The following is a 19393-nucleotide window of genomic DNA, read 5'->3' as shown; positions in this document are numbered from 1 at the left end:
CAACCCCAAGTTGATATCAATTTAATTCCTAAGAGTTATGTACTTGTTTTGAGTATCTAATGTAGAAGTTGTAACCAAGTTCAATTACGAAACAGTCTAAATGAATGATATACTGAACGTATGTCCTCTTGATATATGTAACACTTCGTAACTGTTTGAATATATATCTTTTGTATTCTGATAACCCTCTTGATAAGATCTGTTAGGTTTACATGCATATTCTATGTATAAATAAATGTATCCTCGTGTATTAGTACCTGTGTGTGTGTGCGTTGTTTGAGTTATATCGCATGGTTGGATTCTAAAGCCATCAAAAGAATCATTTTGTGATTTACGGCTACAATTAATAATTGTCCCCATAAATGCCCAAACCCTACAGAACTGGTGCCTTCAGAGAGCACACTACACTCCGGTGTTTGATCGGTGTGTGGCAGGCGCACGTTGCGAGCTTGTGTAGTGATCTGCCGTTCTGGTGTTATGCAAATGAGGCCGAATTGCGTCCCGGGACATGCTGCGAATGCTCAATGGCGACTGCAGATGTGTAGGAAACGGCACGCTCGTTTTCTCGTTTTGCCCACACTTTTTGAGTGTTAGTCTGGCGTGTGAGTGTGCGGAAGGGTGGGCACAGCAGGAGGCGGTGGCATGCAGGGCAAAGGAGCCAGCTCCTGCTAGGCTGCGAGATTTGTGCTGTGGGTGCGGGCCTGCAGGGGCTTGTACAACTCATACTTACCTGGTGGGGGAGATACCTTGATCAAGAAGGAGGTTCACCCAGGGTGAGGCTCGACCATTACACTCCGGCTGTGCTGACCCCTGCGAATTTGCAGATGTAGAGGCAGCTTCGATATTCGTTTTACAAACAGCTTTTTTTATATGTATGAGTCACACACATGCCATAGCAACAAAACATCTCTAGAGATGAGGTTATAGATCACTTTTCTTGGAAGTGTTAAATATCCATTGAAATGAAAATCTAATTTCCGAAGCATCCAAAGTATGGGAGCCTCCTGGGAATCCATATGAAGTATCTAACTTTAAACATTTTAAGAATAAAAAGGAGGAAATTGAAATAGAAATCAAATAAGTAAATTGATTCTTAAAATGTAGAGAGCTTTAGGAAAATATATAACAAGAATGTAACTGCTGTGCTACGCGCAGATTTTTAGAAGACAGTACGTCAACAAAGTATGCACTGTCTAGGTTACTTTTCGAAGACAGTGTATCAAAACAGTATGTATTGTCTGGGTCATTAGATCAGCCGAAGGTAACTGATAAGCTTTGCAAAAAATATATTGGTGCTTCTTTTTTTTCGTTTTTGTGATGTAATCTGTTTTTGTCTAAGGAAAGGGGAAGTATTAGAAATGACAAAATGCTGAACTTTCCCTTACACTGCAACATCTTATAAAAATCCTGTGCTGCTTGTAATGAGTTGAGTCTCTGATGTACTTTGCAGAGTGGCAACAGGGCTCCCAATATTGCAAAATTGAAATAAAGACCTTACTCAGGTGAGAACTCTCTCTTGTGGCTTCCTTGATAGTTATATTTCCATGACAATTTGGGGGGTTGTACAGGATCACAAACCTGAGCGCGGACGGCTTCTGAAACTTCATCCGGACCCGGACAATTTTAGCAAATTGGACGAACCTCGGGGGATAAACTTTTTATCCTTCGAGAGACGCATCTGGAGAATTCACAGCAGTCTGACATCAGTAAGTGATCTTTTTGTTGCAGAGAAATGGGAGGCTGGTGAGGGTGTTCTCACGCGGGTTTGATCAGCCTGGGACACATATAAAGAACTTATCTTAACACAGACGTGTAGGTTTTGCTCTGCGGAGTAGTTAATGTGATATGGTTCTAAGTAAGGCACCGATTGGTAAAAATGGGGAATGAAAATTCAAAGACGAAAATGGGACCGAGCAGTCCAGCAAAAGTACATGTACGACAAATTCAGAGAAGCAGGAATAGGTGTAAACGATTATAGTCTGGGTTAGAGTCCCAGCAGAATAAAAAAATGTTTATGTTCATGAACTGGTAATAGGTGTAAGGGAACTTGCACATAATTTATATATGATAATTAGGGGCCCATAACTATGAAGGATCTTTGTAAGTGGTCAGAATGGACAGGGGAAAGTGGAATTAGGAAAAGAAGTTTCCTGAAGATGAGATGACAGGGATAAAATAGAAATGTTAAGGGAAAACTTAGAAGAGAATGAGAAGAAAGGAAAGAAAGTGAATTGGAAAACTGGGAAAGAGGAATCACAGAAATGATGGGAAGCTTCAAAAAAGACTAGTCTTGAAACTAAAGAACAGCAAGCTGCAGCTAAAGTCATGGCCATGCGTACTAAAAAGAAAAAGTCTCCACCAAAATTAGAAAGTGGTCCGGAGCCAAAGCCTTTTTACTTGTTCGTGAAATGCCAATGTGCACTTTTACAGGTCCAGAAGGAACTCCAGCATATATACATTGACCTTGGTCTCCTAGTGAATTATTTGCATTAGTCAAGTCTTTTCCTAAATTGCCTGATGATCGTAAAGAATTTAAAAGAAAGATAAGCCTTGTTCTTGATTGTCTTAAGCCTAATTACAGTGACATAACCTTGTTGCTAGATCATAATGTTCCTAAAGGTTTACAACGTCCTCTAAAAAGGAGGAGGCAGATTGGTGGATACATGATGCAAATGATGAAGAAGTATCCATCTAAATTAAACCACATGGACATGGAGAGGAAAAGTTAGGCGGCCGCTTCTAAAAAGAAGTAAGGACTCCTCTTTTCTAAAAAGTCGCTTGTCCTCTCCATGTTGCTGTGGTGGGTTCAGGGTTTTTCTGAAGCTAAAGTAACTAGAACTGTACTCGCAGAAGAGCCGAAAATGGTAACTGTGTGTTTAAAGCCAGGATCTGGAACCTGGTCCGTGTTCCTGTATTGTGATAGTTCGTCAGTTTGTCTCGACTGGGGTATTCCGCGGGGCGCGTGGGAGACGTGAAAATGGTTTGGTGTGAAGGAAAACAAATTAGATTAATGCAAAGAAATATGGACTGTCAGACGGAATTTCGGCTGAACAGGAATGTAGAAAAGTGTATGAACATTGGGATAAAAATAAACAGATAAGGGTTTTATTTTAGAGGAATATTTGAGAATTCAACAGAATATCATAGATAAGACACAAAAATCCCTGACGGAAAAGCTAAAAGCAATGGCTGAATGAAACGAAGTTATATATGTAGAAAAAGAAAAAGCAAAAGAAGAAATAGAACGCCTTAAGAGAGAATCAGGGAGAAGGGTGGGAATTAGTGTGGAGATTTTTGAAAGAGCATTCCCACCGAAAACTGATTGGAAAAAAGTAACAGCATGTTAGCAAAGGAAAGTGAGGATGTTTTAGATTTTACAGAAAGGTTTATAACTTTATGGATAGTATTCTTGGGGTTAGCTGATGAAAAGGAAGTGAATGAAGATACTTCCACAGTAATAAAACAAATTTACTTGAGTGGGTTAAAACCTGATGTTGCCAAGAATGTACAACTGTGCTTTCCTGATATTATGGAGAGCGGAGACAGATTTGATTTAATAACTCGTGAAGCATGCATGCAGAAGTGCGAGCGCTGCAAATGGGAGGTAAAAAGACTCCCAAGGAGGAGAGAAAGGAGCTGCCAGTTTGTCACAATTATTGTGCGACTTTACTATACCAAGATATAAGACCCCTTCAAGAAAATAATGAGGACTGGGATAAATCTCCTGATTGGGCATATCCAGATGGGGGGTGAGTTAACTAGCCCTGGGGGAAAGGGGGGCAAGACCCCACAGACAAAACTACTAATAAGCTGGTGTGCAGTTACTAAAACAAAGGGTGTTTTTTGGAGAAATTGTAAGAAAGAGGCTTGATTTCACAATTAAAGAACATGTCAGAAGCTGAAACGAGAGCCGTGTGTGAACTAATAGATTTTATCTAGTAAGCCCCTTTGTAGCCTTCATAAGTTTATCTCAGGATTTAAATAAAAGTGAAATAATCTTACAGTGTGCAGTAACTGGAGCACAGCTGTCCTGTTTTTAGACTATAACTGCATAAAGATGTGATATAAAGTTTTCTAACGGGTAACAGGAGGCTACAGGAGAAGGGGGGCAAGGGTTGCGTTTAAAGCAGATACAAGCTGTCACAGTATGCTTGGGAAAAGATGTACAGTTTCAACTACTGATGTGGGTGGGGGACACCCCAGACCTATTGAGCTGGGATGCCCTGCAGCATTTACAAGGAATTACTGTATGAAATAGAATTTATGTGAACTATCTCAATAGAGTTATGTGATATTGTGATTGTTTTACCTAATGAGGGAATCCATAAGGCCGGGCTACTCCAAGTATTGGATCTAAAGAGGAAAAAAAAGAGTATAAAACCAACTACATGATAAAGCCAGGGTGAATGCCTTCTCAGAACGAGCTTGTCTAGTGACGTATTGGTTTAAGGGGGGTAGTGCAGTCTAAAGACAAAATTGCCTTGACCCCTGCAGCAGAAACCGTTTTTGATGTTTTAAAACAAGCTTTCTTGCAGACACTGGCCCTGGACTGTATTCCCTCAGACGGATCATCTGTATGTAATCTGTCTGTAAGTGAAAGAAATGGGTTGTGAGCCGTTGTGCTGGTGCAGGAGCATGGTGGGTTATTATTATTCAGGACCCCTTGATGCGGTGGCCAAGGGGCCGTGTTTATGTGTTGTGCAGGCTACCTGCCTGGCTGTATAAACTGTGGATAATCTGGTGTAGAACTAGCAGACCGAATGAAAAGATTTAATTGAAACTTGTAAATATGCTAAATGGAAAATTGTAGCAATTTATATAGACTGTATATATACATTTGGTGTATGCCACAATTTTGGATGGCAGTGAAGGAATAGGGATTTCCCCAACATGGCAGGGACTCCAGTCAAGAATGCTGGGTTTGTCTCTGAACTGTTAGAAGCTTTGCAGCTACTGACTGAAGTAGCTGTGGTAAAGTGTAAATCACATAATAAAGAAATGTTTCCAGTAACTCGAGGGAACAACTTTGCAGATGTAGCTGTCAGGTGCACAGTCCTGGTAGAACAGGAGTCTGAGACCCCCGTGAGACCTCTGTTGGTGAAAAGGGGACAGCTACAGGATATTCAGGCTGAGGCCTCTAAAGCAGAGAAAAGGACATGGTTAGAAAAGAGTGTGGTGCTGCCAGCACACTGGACGCTCTGCATGCCCTCACAGCCTAATGCCCTTTGTAGCTCGACTAATGCACTCTGTCGGACACCTGGGTGTGAGTCAAATGGTGGAGGGGGCTGTACCAAGGCTGCTGACCACTGCGACTGCTGTGAAAGTCACGGAAAGGGTGCCCTGGATTCATGCTTCCCACTGTAAAAAGGTCACAAACGAACTGAGCAAAGTGCAGGAGTGATGTCTCCACAGGGATAGATGGGGATCACATGCTTGGTACTGATGTGCCAAGCCTTTTTCCTTTTTATGTGGAAGCCTGTCACCACCCAGAAAGAGGAAGAATCTAAATGTGAAGCCTTTTTGTATACAAACTGGCTGAATGAAACTGATAATGAGGGGGATATGAGTAATTTGTGGTATAAACTTATAAATCATACTGTAAAGTTAAAGAAATTTAATGCATCTTGTTATGTATATGTTTTAATGCCTCATTCTACAGCCTCACCCATTTCTCTCCTGGTTAGAATCACTGTTTGGGCCAGGGGGAATGTTTTTCTTTAAGTTACTAACACCGATTATAGTAGCTGTGATACTTGTCTTCCTGTTTTTGTGTTGCTGTACGACATATATTATTCCAATGCTTTGAAATATGGTAATGAATATGTTTGCGCATCAGTATGTTCTGATAAGAACGCAAGAATCCGAAGTATGGGAGCCTCCTGGGAGTCCATATGAAGAATCTAACTTTTAATCATTTTCAAGAATAAAAAGGAGGGAATTGAAGTGTAAATCTAATAAGTAAATTGATTCTTTAAATGTAGAGAGCTTTGTAAAAAAATATATTGGTGCTTTTAGATAATATATTTCAAGGATGTAATTGCTGTGCTACAGTAGGTGCAGAATTTTAGAAAACAGTGCGTCAACAAAGTACACTGTTTAGGTTACTTTAGAAGACAATGTACCAAAACAATATATGCTGTCTGGGTCGTTAGAATTAGGTAAAAGTAACTGATAAGCTTTGAATAACAAATCTAGTGCTTCTTCTCCCGCTCTATGATGTAATCTGTTTTGTCTTAGGGAAAGGGGAAGTTTTAGAAGGGACAAAGCGCTGAGCTTTTTTACAGCGCAATGTCTTATAAAAACCCTGTACTGCTTGTAACAAATTGAGTCTCTGGTTGCACTTTGCGAAGTGGCAGCAGGGCTCCCAATATTGCAATATTGAAATAAAGACCTTACTCAGGTGAGAACTCTCTCTTGTGGCTTCCTTGATAGTTATATTTCCATGACACCGGATTTAATGTCTGTAGATTGTATCTTATTTTATATTATGTGTTTTCACCCAGTTGACTCCAGTTAATAACAGTTCACCCAGTTAATAGCCACTTTTTATGCGCGAAAAACGGGTGATCTTTCTATCTCGTGATCAGCTTAGTATCTTTCTGTAAGTTTTTTTCTTCTTAATTAAACGTTTAAAATACATGAATTTCATAAAGACAACACACGTTTCGAACAGAAAAAAATCATATTCTGTTCTCTTCCTGGTATGTATAACAGATCAGCAGGTCTTCTTTTCCCAATTGCTTTTTTCCACTGTATTTATCATATTGGCTAGCCAATGTCCTCTCTTAGCTAGGTAATGTTACTTGTGGATGTGTTTCTGCGTTGCGTAGAAGCACATGTATCCATAGAAAGTGTATTATACTACTATTTGAGCTACAGTACATAAAAATAATTATATCGTTATTAATTTCTTTAGGTACGTGATTCCATATTATATTCCCTATTAATCAAATTCTAAAAGTATGCTTTTGTTTACTCCAATAACGAGCGCATTCACAGAAAATGTTAATATATTATGACTTTTCACAAAGTATATAAACTTAAGATGGTCAGAAGGAGCATGTAAAAACGTTTCCAAAACGTGGTAAAATCTTACTACATGTAAGACTTTGATGCTTAAAATGTTTAGGAAGAAAGTGGAAAACTGGTGTGTATTTTTTCTTTAAACTACCAATACCAGCCATATACAGTTTACACTATATGTTTATGTTCCTAAATTAATATCGTTTATGGTGGTGTATCGTGGTTGTAGAGGTTTGATGGGTTTACTGAGACAATTATTAACTGTAGCAGTAATCACGAGGTTGTTCGTTGTAGCTTTTAGAAAATCAATCGTCAGAACAACTAATAACGCACACACACGGGTTCAATACACGAGATACATTTATTCATATAAATTGTGCACCAAACATATACTAGTCTGCCTGGATACGAGCGGCAGACCTTACTGTGAGGGTTATCAATATACAAGGTATATAATCTCGAAGAGATGCAAACACAAAGAGATACACAACAGAGAATATATGTCAATATATATCGTTCGGTTACCAAATCGCTAATCAGTGTTATTACCCACTGTTACTCTAAACTCGGAAGTAAATACATTACTCATGAATTAAATTGATAACAACTTGTGTGACGCAATGTAGAACATGGGGTTTACTTATCTACTGTGTATGGATTTGGAATTTCCCGGCACGAACACCAAACCAGCTGACAGGCTCTGTTGCAGCCTCTGTTCCAGCGGTTGTCCAATGGGCATTGTCCCGGCATCCTCTGGCTACCGGCCAACCAGTCGAGGTGCAGCTCGGAGTAGGACGGGCGGAGAAATCTGACTGTGGCGCGCAAGACTACGAGAGAGTCCGGCTGGCTAGTAGAAAGTCTCTATGCACAGAGTGTGACCGCGAGTCCTCACAAGTCACTCTTTTGCCTGGGAAGAAGCTGGTTCGTTCCCGGTCCAGCGCTGCTTCTGAATAAGCTATTCAGGTTGTCAACGAGGGTCCAACTGTAGGCTGCCGTTGATCAAGCGGAGCTTTCACATTGGTAGAATTCTGAGTACGTACGGGATCCTCGGCCTCGCGCTTAGTACAAAGTCCAAGTCCCTTTGCAGACAACAGCAGTTGTCACGTGATTGTCTCTGAGGATGCGCGAAAATGGCCAAGGAGAGCCCCGATCTGAGCTTGCGCTCCCTTTTTGACCAAGAAACAGGTGTGTGCTGATTGGTTGAGAGTTTGGCGGGCATTAGAGACCCACGTGGTATTACCACGCCCTGCCAGTCCCTGATTGGTTGGTCAAGGTGAGATATGAGTCACTTACTCTTGACACTTAGGAATGCAGTCCAAATGTCCATTCGGCACTCCCTAGACAGATAGGCGACAAAGGATGACCATTGATCATGATAGCCAGGCTTAGCTAAGTGCATCCCCGTTTGGGAGCTGTCCCTTATCAAAGGAAAACATCTTAAATCAGCCTGCATGAATACTTTCTCTGTGGCTGCACCACTAAGATGGAGGGTGAGATGGGGCCTTATTTAGGAAAGCATACCAACGCTTAATTATGTCTTATTAACAAGCATTGCTGCTACATATCCCCCCTTTTTGAAGGTCACGAGGTCCTGAGGCGTTGTTGCCTTCAAAACAAAAACAGAGTTAAGTGATGTCTGTTGTACCACGGTGGATTCTACCACCCAATATTCACATTACCTCTCGAGAATTTGTACAGGAAATAGTGTTGGAAAGAACATTGTGTATACCTGCTCTCAGTTATAAGGTACATAAAAATGAGGCATCGGGCATCATCATTAGCCCTAGACCTTAAACTTCCGGCAGTTCACTCTCAGTATCGGATAGCTCTGCAGCAGGCAGACGTTTGGGAGTGGTTACCTGATTTCGGTGATACACCATTGCTCCCTTTGTCTCATTCAAACTACCCCGCAAGGCTTTGATACAAGAGAACAGCATCCAACACATTACCCCAGCCATGATCCAGCTACCCAGCAGCAGTGTCAAGATGACCACATTTACTGTTCCCAGCGCCCCAGAGGATCCACAACGACTGTGCTTGGGACCTACCAGCGTGGTTTTTAAGTTTGTGTCGTTGAGAACAAATTCGACTAACTGTACGCCCTCAAGACTTACTGTCTCTTGGATTCTCTCATCCAAGTCAATGCTGTGTCCTCTGAAAGCGTCCACAATCTCGAGTTCCGTTTCATACAGTTCTGACTCCAGGTGATATAGTGCTAAATCGTTGAGATGCACTATAGCTCCTTCAGGAACTTGTAGAAAAACTGTTTGGTTGGGTAGCTGCACTTCGGTAGCTGTATCATGTCTGTCATAGGTTATTGTAACAGTTAACTGTGGTGTGCTGACCAGCCATATCTTTCCCACCTGCTCAACCTGGAGTTCGTTAACCTCACTTTTGCTCGTCACTGTGGCTTTACACTTTTCAGTGGCAGCCCCCTTTCTGATACCACACAACCTCTGAGTTGTGTCCCTAAGGAATGGCTTACTTGGGCATACCCAGTGGATATCCTTGGTTGATATACACAGTTCCAGGTTTGGAACAAGGTACAAATTTGGCTCATCCTCCTGGTACGAGCGGCGGGGTGGTCAACTTCACATGCATGTCCCCCCTCCAGAAGCCAACGTTCGATATAGACTTGAGTCTATAGATATCCTTGCTACTCACGATGGGAAGGTTCAACAGGAAACCTATTTCCTTGGCTTCGGGGTTGACATGTATGGGAATGGCACTGCCTAGACTGTATGCAAGATGTACTTGCAATGGCTGCACCATCTTGGAAGTGGTTGTCCTCAGTACTTCTTCTACTAAGGACAGTGGAACCAAGTAGGTTGGAATCTGTCCCATGGCTAGGCTAGTTACCGTGGCACTAAGCTCCCTAAGCAGATCCTGCATCAGCATTCTGACCTGTTGCACATAAGCATAGTACCACTGTAACACGTCGACAATCCTGCCCACGGTGTGGAGGGTGTTATTTAACACTGCTGCATGATGGTTTACTGCTAAAATTGTGCCCTGTAAGGTTTTCCCTAGGCTTTCCAGCCGCTGCTGCTGTTGGTACAGCCTGTCATAAATTTCTGTCATTTCCTTACGTAACCCAGACACCTGCCTTCTCAGGGTGGTCAGGGTGACAGTGTTAGCAGCAAACAGACCCACTGAAAATAGCGAACCCACGGCGGAGGCCGCAGCAATCAGACCCCCCAAGAACCTTTTGGGGCGGCTGAGGCCTGTCATCTCCTCCTGGGTGACTGTTGCCTTCCTCAGCTGGCGGAGCATGTGTATAGTGTCTAGCTGGGCATGCCATACAGTATCCCCAGCCCACTGCCTACCATGATAGGACACCCTACTGTTCATGTTGATGTGCTTCCGAAACACATCATGTGGGTCCAGCCGTACATACACTCGCTGAGTATATGTTCTGCAATTTGTTAACAACAATCCGGGAGCGTCCTGCAGGACTATGCTGGTAGGAGGACCGGGTTCCACAACTTCAAGGGGCTGTGTCGAGGCGATCCAAAGTACTGTCAGGACCAGCCGTGGCAGTTTTAGGATTCCCATTCTGGAACACAGATGAGGCACATGGTACAGTTCCACTATAATTTTGAATACATTTTCCTAGCAGGACCTACACTACAGTACCTAACTACCTGCAGCTACCAAGGGGCACCCCCCTCTTTGATCGGGTTTGGACTTTTAACCCTATTCTGTGTCCTCCGGCACCATTTGAGGTGGGCGATACAACCGGAGGTGGTTGCGATGCACCCACTTGTAGACCAGAGATTGCCTTCCCTTTTCAATCCGAATTCGATAAGCTACCGGTGATACCTTATCGACAATCTCGTGGGGTCCTGTCCAACTGGGTAAGAACTTCCGGGCCACCCCTGTGGGTTTGGCAAATTGGAAGTACAGGACCTTGTCTCCTACTTGGAGTTCCTGGTTAACTGCCTTTCGGTCATAGTATGCTTTCCTACCCTCTGCACTCCTTCCCAGATTGTTCTGGGCAAAAGCAAAGGTTGCCTGCAGATGTGCTCGCAGGTCTGACACATACTGATGGGCGGTAGCAGCCCCAGTCGTGCTCAGGTCCTCCACCCCATAAAGACAGTGTAGGGGAAGAGTCATCTTCCGACCTGTCATCATCTCAAAAGGTGGGACCCCCGTAGAGCAATGGGGCGTAGCTTGGATGGCCATCAGAACCAGGGGCAGCTTAATGTCCCAGTCCCTACTGCTGGTGGAGACAAACTTTTTGAGCATACTAACCACCGTTCGGTTTGCCCTTTCTGCCTGGCCCGAGGATTGAGGGTGGTAGGAGATATGCTACTGGGCCGTGACCCCAAGCATATTCCACAGGGTTGCCATTACTGTAGCTGTGAAATGGGTTCCCTGATCCGAGTCCACGGTCAGGGGGAGTCCCCATCGACTGAACACATGGTTCACCAACAGCACTGCAGTTGTCTCTGCCGTGTCGTTGGGTGCTGGGAGGCACTCAATCCATTTTGTGAATGCACACGTAACAGTGAGGAAATATTTGTTCCCTCTGGATGACCTCACCAGCGGCCCCACCCAATCCATTTGTAGATTGGACCAGGGGAATGTCATGCCCTTTTTCTGGAGTGGTGCACGGTGCAAGGGCCGTGATGGTTGGAACTGGCTACATGTCAAACACCCCTTTACATACGTGGCGATGTCTTGGCCCATGTGAGGCCAGAATGCCACCTGCTGGATAGTGTCGTATGTGGCCTTGATTCCCCGGTGACCTCCACAGGGTTCGTCATGAGCGTGTTGGATCATGACCCCCCGATGACAGCGGGGAACTACCCACTTTGGGACACCTTGTGCAACTGGTACACAAACCAACAACCCCTTTATAATTTTTAGGTTGTCTTTCACCTCTGCCAGCTCCTTCAGCTCCGGAGACTGGCTCAGCACCTGCTCCGAAAGAGGTTGACGCACTTGGTCAGCGATATGCCGATACATTTGCCCAATTGCTGGGTCCTGTTTCTGCATTTCCGCAAGATCGGTGTTAAAACCCTGTGACCCAAGCACTACAGATTGAGGGTCAGCTCCGACATCCTGTCTAGCCCTGCTTCGGGTGACCGCCTTGACCTCAGCCACGGTTTCTGGGGGTAGCCATTCCTGCTGGAACTGCCAGGGTTCACCCTCTAAGGCGCCAGATTTGGCCAGCCGGTCGGCCTCATCATTCCCGTCTTTGTCGGCTCCCTTCACCTGGGAGTGTCCCTTCACCTTCCTCGAGTAAACCATCATTCCAGCCTCGGTCGTGAGCTTGTCACTGGCCAGGAACAACTCTTTGTTCTTTACTTCCTCGCCCCGGACATTTTTCATGCCATTACCCTTCCAATACGGAAGATGGAACACGAAGCTATGTCGGGTGTAGTTCGAGTCACTACAGATGACAAACTGTTTAAGGCCATGTGTTAGGGCCTGCTGGAGGGTGATCAGCACCCCAGCTACTTCCGCATACTGACTAGTCTTTGGTCCTAGCTTATAGCGGGTCGGCCCACAGGGAGTATTGTCTTGCCAGACTACTCCTACCCCTGCTAGCACCTGCTGTTCGTGGCGAAAAGAGCAACCGTCAACATAGGCCATGGGTAAGCCCTGGCCCATGTTCTCATCGTAGTACCGATGATTGTTCGGTAGCTCAGCAGCGGGAATAGTTTCTGGAGCTTCCATGTCAGTGTCACAGCCGTGACACACTTGGCCCAAAGCCAGGCCCTGTCCCAGGTACATTTTCTTGCTCTGTGCATAACGTACCTTTATCTCATAGCCTTGTAGGGCCATCATCCATGCCACAATCCTGCTATTTGACACCCTGCCCGCTTTCAGTCTCTGGCTATGCAGGAATATCACAGGTTGGTGGCAGGTTTCGATGATGATCTTTTGTCCCCCAACATAACTACGGAAGTGTTCTACCGACCAGACCGTAGACAACAGGGCCTTCTCGCAGTCCAAGAACTTTTGCTCCACTGGGCTCAGGGCTTGACTGGCAGACGCCACCACCCTTTGCTCTTGGTCATATTCCTGCTTCAAGGTAGAAGACCTTATTTTTGTCAGGGTAGGCCAAGCACGGCACACTACCGAGTCTGCGCTTCAGCTCCATCACAGCCTGTTCTGGGGAAGGCCCCCACTCAAAGGGCACGTCTTTCTGCAACAGCTTGTGGAGGGGCCTTGATATTTCAGCGTAATCCTCAATGAACTGCCGGGAATAATTACATACTCCCAGAAAGCTGCGCAGTTCAGACAGGTTAGTGGGCGACTTCATCTTCTAGATAGCTTGGACTCTGCTGGACTGTGGCTGTATGCCTTGGGCTCCAACCAATGGTCCCACGTACTCCACTTGGGTCCTACACCACTGTCCCTTAGCCAGGGACAGTTTGGCCCCTGCACGGGAGAGCTGGGTCAACACATGCCTGATCTCGGCCATGTGTTCTTCCCAGGTCTGACTCCGCATCAGAATATCGTCCACATAGACCAGGTTGCCCCTGGCGGCTGCATCACTCATGGCTTTGTGCAGAAATATGTTGAACTCCGCTGGGGTGTTGGAATACCCAAAGGGGCATCGATTCCAGGTGAACTGCCTGTTTCCAAAGGAAAAGGCCAGTTTGTACTGGTCTGTTGGTTCTACCTTAAGGGTCCAGAACCCATTGGCCACATCCACTGTGGTGAAATATTTCGCTGTTGTCACCTTGGCTAACTCCTGATCTAGGTAGATCATTGGCCATCGTGACAAAGGAACCTGTTTATTCAGCTGCCGGTAGTCAATGGTCAGACACCACTTACCATTGGGTTTCAGCACCGGCCACAGTGGGGAGTTATAAGTGGAGTTACACTCCCTTATGATCTGACGCTCTAGTAGAGCATCCAACGTCTGCTTTATGGACTCGTATGCCGTAAGGGGAATGCGATACTGCCTGACATAGGTTGGGCGGGCGCCAGGGGCCGTGGGAATGCGCACTGTGTGCAAATCCGTCACCCCGCAGTCATAGGCGTCCCGTGCAAACACTTCCTGGAAATCCTGGAAGATCTGATGCAGCTGCTGATGCTGGCTTTCCGTTTCCAGGGCATCTGCCTTACCAACCTGTTCCTGTACCTGCTCTAGGAACCCCGCTTTTGGCGGCATGGCGGTATCCCGGGTCGCACTCTCGGCTGAGTGGTCCGTCGGAACACTTGCGTGTACTGTGTACACAACCATCTCATCCCTATCGCTAAGGTCCACCCTGCACACCTCCAGAATCCCTCTATTGGCATAATTGCAATCATCCGCCGGGGGTAGGTGTAGTACACCTGCTCGGTTCCCCCCTCCCTGGCCAAGGGACCAGGGAGCTGCCCCAGTACTGGGATGGCCAGTTCGAAATCATAGAAACCATTGTCAATTACCAGTCCCATGTCAGTGCGAGCAGGGATTTTGACATCTTGTTTTGCTATGTTCTGCACCAACAGGCAGTGGCTCGGCCATTCCGTTCCAGTCTGGGGGTACCACAGACTGCTAGGTTCAGTCTGATAAACTGAGCTGATGGTTGGAAGAAAACCATCTCAACGTCCATTCTCTGTCCCCTCTTTAGGACAAGGCGTACCGGAAACCCTGCTGTTGACGCAGGAATGATCAGGTCCGATTCGTTTACTACCTGGCAGGCCTTAGGAATCGTCTGACCTGACCGAATGTTCTCGAGGTCGCCGCTTAGAGAGTGGGCATCTGGGTTCGCCTGTTCCACAGCACACTGTTTACTGTGTCTAGCTGGGCGCCCAGTCGAACCAACAGGTCTGCACCAATACAGACCGAATGGGTCAGCTGAGGTGCTACCAGGAAGTAGTGAGCAAACTTCCTTTTTCCAATGGAGATGGAAGCTACACAGCTTCCTTTGCTCCAAATGGACCTATGAGGTGGGGGTGCCCACCACAGAACCTGTGACTGCGTCACCAGGGTCACCTGACGGCTTTGTGACAGGTCCTCGAACAGACCTTCACTGATTATGGACTTCTCAGAGCTGAGCCTAAGAATTACATCATCAACCTGCACTTCTGCCACCTGGACCCCTCCCACCACCATGGGGTGGTAGTCCTGGTCCCCCTGAGGTACCAGGGCGCACAGAAAGGACTCCCATTCATTACCGGACAGGGAGATCCACTCTTCTTCAGGGATGAAAAAGGGGTGTGCTTTACCTGGCGGGTCAAGCAGCTGCTCGGAGCACTGCTCCTGTAGTTGGGAGACCGTGGGAGTGCTGGCCTGGGCAGGACTTCCCTGTAGTTTTGGAAAGCAAGAAGAGACATTTATTTCTCGTCCAGAGGAACCAGGAGGAACCTCCAACTCAGCTATAATGTTCAGTGGGCACTGTGTGAGCACAGCATAACCACTGAACCTCCCTTTTTTGCTGTGCGACAGGGTTAGGGTTTTTGACCTGAGCCCACAATTTTCCACGCTGGCAGTCCACCAGAGGCTCCAGCCTGTCAAGCAGGTCTTGGCCAATGAGTAGTGGCTCTGTTTTAAACCTAGAGACGTAAACAGGATGCACCACGTTCATTGGCCCGAACCTAAGTGCCACCCACACTCAGTGTGTGATCCTGGCATGATCCTGGGTATAGCTGGAAATATCTATCTTACACGGTTCTACCTTAAGTCTGATGCCTTTTCCTTTCGCTACTCGTTTGAGCTCGCTGAGTAGATCGGCTGACATCAAACTAATTTCAGCCCCAGTGTCAATCAGTGCTTCTCTATCTAAGACGTTTTCAAGAGAAACCTTGATATAAATACGCCTTGCTTTGCCTTTCTGGCTGAGATTCCCTAAGAATTGTTGGAAGCCTGCCTTTTCTTTGACTTCAGGGGCGGGGTCAGCGCCCAACTCAGAGTCACAGCCTTCTTCACAGATAGACTGAGGGAGGGGCTTGGGACGGATCCCCGCCTCCTCCAGTGAGAAGGGGCGTGGTCCCCCTCAGCTCATTCACGCTTCCGGCATTCGGTGCGGAAGGTTTACCCTGTCCTGATCTCTCAAGCAGGGCTTGTTCAAGCCGGGCCAGGCGGGCTGCAGTCGACTCCCTTCGTCCAGCCTTATGATAGGATCTGCCTGAGCCCTTGCCTTCCCCGTAGCGCTCACGGCGGCTCTGACGCTTAGTGCGGTCCTGCCTGCCTATTTTGCGCCGGGGCTTATAGGGCTCAGGAACCTCAGCTCCCTCGAGCTGAGGCGAGTCGTCAACCCTGCTGGCTTTAGTGGCGAACACGGCCGTTTTAGCAGGTTTTCGCTCTGAGGAGGCAGAGACTTCAGCTCCCCAGGCTTTTTGAGCCAACCTTCTAATGTCAGCCATTTTCATCGCTTTTGCATCAGTGTGGATCACAATCATTTTCCTGACTGAGGGATGCAGATTAGCAATGAATAAACCTTTGAAATTCACGTTCTCTTCGCAACCCTCTTCATTCCGCCCCGCAAAATAAGTGCGCCTAAGCCTCTCATAATAGTCGCGAGGGGCTTCAGCTTTTTCGTGCTTAATATGGTGCGCAGCGGCCACGGCAGATATGGGATCGATACAAGCCGAAAATTCTCCGATCATTGCCTGACACAGCTCCTCAAAGCTATTACAGACCTCCGGTCCTTGTCTAGACATCCACTCGTGGACCGCTCGGCTGGTAGTTTTCCTTACTAACATAGCCTTTTCCTGTTCGGACGCTTCGGGCATAAACTGCAAAGTATATCTCAGCTCATCGATGTAGGTTTCCACATTATTCCCTGACACTGACGGGTCAAACCTTTCTACATCTTTGGCTAACTGCCTCAGGGAGTGGAGGTTAATTTTTATGGTTTCTCCGCGGGCAGGAGGACGGCCGTGATCAGGAGCAGGGGGTCTATGCCTGAATTGAATCGCCCTTGCGTCTCGCGCAGGACTTGGCGATCTCCCCCATGCCGATCCGACCACAGACCCTGGCCGGGAGAAAGCTCCTCCCGGCGCGCTGGGTGAGCGCTCCGGGCTGCTAGGTGGGCTGGCATGCAAGTGGGATCTAGCCTGTTTTGCTTCCAGTACGGCAGCATGTAACTCCTTTTGCCTTTCCTGGCTGAGCTCATTTAAACTCTCAATTTCTTTTTCTTTTTCTTTCAAGCTCGCTTCCAGGTCTCTCCTAGCTACCTCAGCCGCAGTTTCTCTAGCAGACAGGTCATCTAATTTACCTAAAACTTCCCTGAGTCTGTCTTCACTTTCCTCATTTTTCACTCTCTTTTCTCTGATTATATCCAACAACTCAACTCGCTCCGCCTTATACAGATGCAGCCATTCAAAATGCGCGGGCGATACCGCATTATTTTGCCGTACGCTGTACGCAGTCTACCGCGAGTTACCGGTAAATACCGCGAGTTACCGGAAATTCTCCTATAATACAGCAAGCAAAATAATAGTATCCAGAATTTCCGCAAGGTGGAGCTAATAAAGCTCACCTCTCATGTTTTGAGCTGTCGCCATCAAAGTCTTTAACGAAGATATTACTAATAGTATGAATAATGAATGACCTTGGACAAGCTGTAAGTGTAAACTCAAAGTATTGCCCTGGTCAACATTCTTTTTTTCATTGACCGTCTTTGTAAAAGTAACACCACAGCATTTCGCAATCACGCATTTGTTTCCAATCATGCAAAGTACAGTGATTCACCATGCCTTTCACATGCTCATAAAAGAGATTGATTTAGGAACATAAACATATTACCGTATGCAAACTGTACTGTATACAGTATGTATATGTATATTTAATGTCTTAACTGTGCCTGTTTAAGTATTGAATATTCATATCTAATTTTACCACTGAAGGGAAATCTTAGTAGCTGAGCATAAAAAGAATAGGAGCATACTCCAACGCGTGTGAAGGCCATAAACAATATTAATTTTGGAACATAAACATACAGTATATGGCTGGTCTCGGTACTTTAAAGAAAACATACACGAAACATGGTTTCATTATGACCAGAATCGGTCTGGAGATATTTTTAACTTGATTTACAGTATTTGAGAGGTATGTCTTAACACCGATACTACAGTGCTTAAGTACTGCTCACGTTTATGTTTCTAGGTTTATAGTATGCATTTCATACGGTCAAATTACTTTTGAGCAACTAATAAGAAGCGCGAAACGGTATGCGTTTTAGTTTCGTTTTGTGCTGGGACCCGTGGATTGATTAGAGATATCAAGTACATACAAGTCATTTTTTAAATGTTGTAGTTCGTCTTGAAAAAATGTTACGAGTACATCATCTATCAACAATTACACAGGTTCTGTTTCCATATTGCGGATTTTGGTTACGTAATATTATTTTCTAGATTTCACGTTGTGAATATATGATTTGGGCAAACAGAGCCGCAAAGAAGTACATTATAGGTTGTTGTTTTTTTTTTTGCAGTTTTATCTAGAACAAGCGATGCTTAAACCTTTGTCTGATTCTTGTGAAACTATCCACACGACAGTTACAGTACCTAGGAGTTGACTTCAGTGATGTCACTGATGGGATGTTTCTAAAAATCCATCCTCTGTATAACGTCTTCTCTAGTCGTCCTGCATATGTATTCGCTAATGAAGCTGTGTGTTCTGAGCCTGGATCTTTACATTTCTGTATGAACCAGCTTAGAGGGCTAAAGACAGCTTGTGTTTAAATTGAGGGTAAGGCAATTTATGCTTCTAAAGGCATGGTCAGCATTTATTATTGTACTGTGCTGTAAACTTGTTCTGTGCCAAGTCACATTATTTTATAGCGTTTTTATAGCGTTATCGAATCCGGTGGCGCTGTGTGTTAGTTTCCTGACTCCCATGTCACATGGTCTGTGATTGAAACCTGTAAAACCGGTTTAATTCGTCACAGCCAGCACTCCGGTTGTAAAGTAGAAGCAGGCGAGATTTCCAGCGAAAAACACCTCCCCCTTCTTCAGGTGTGAGGGTCTTCTGCTCAGAATGAAACGCTAAAATGTAATGTAGGCTCTGAATGGGTTCAATTATGATTTGGGCTTGATTAAGGTCGCTGCCTTTCATCTAAAACCCTACTTGAATCCTTCTAAACTAAAAATCAGTGTTAGTGAGTTCTAAATAAAGAGGTATCCAGGTAACAGTGAAACGGGCGGACAGTCTGGGGAGATCGGCAGTTTTCCATGTAAATAGTTCCGCACCCCTTGGTGTTTCTCTCGCTCTCTCTCGGGTCACCTGATCATTAGCTCGAAAGATTTGAGTGCTTTGTGTATATTCTAATGGTAGTGGGGGCAGGGTGTGTGGGAACAGGTTTGGTTGAAATTGCATTGGAGATCTATGTTCTTCACACCTGAAACATTTTCTCTGAAAGCATTTTCTCTGAAAGAATTTTCTTCGCAGTTTAACCGATCTTGTTACAGCATGTTACAGTTT

At 45.5% G+C, this 19393-nt stretch overlaps 1 pseudogene; it reads left to right on the top strand.

Moving 5' to 3' along the window:
- The first annotated feature begins 722 nt into the window (after positions 1-722).
- Positions 723-858, top strand: LOC148667077 (U1 spliceosomal RNA; annotated as a pseudogene).
- The last annotated feature ends 18535 nt before the right edge of the window (positions 859-19393 follow it).

This window comes from Lepisosteus platostomus, chromosome 5 (assembly GCF_059453375.1).
Source record: "Lepisosteus platostomus isolate fLepPlt1 chromosome 5, fLepPlt1.hap1, whole genome shotgun sequence".
Taxonomy (NCBI): Eukaryota; Metazoa; Chordata; class Actinopteri; order Semionotiformes; family Lepisosteidae; genus Lepisosteus; species Lepisosteus platostomus.
Note: the sequence above shows the minus strand (reverse complement) of the source record. Positions and strands in the feature narration are given on the sequence as shown.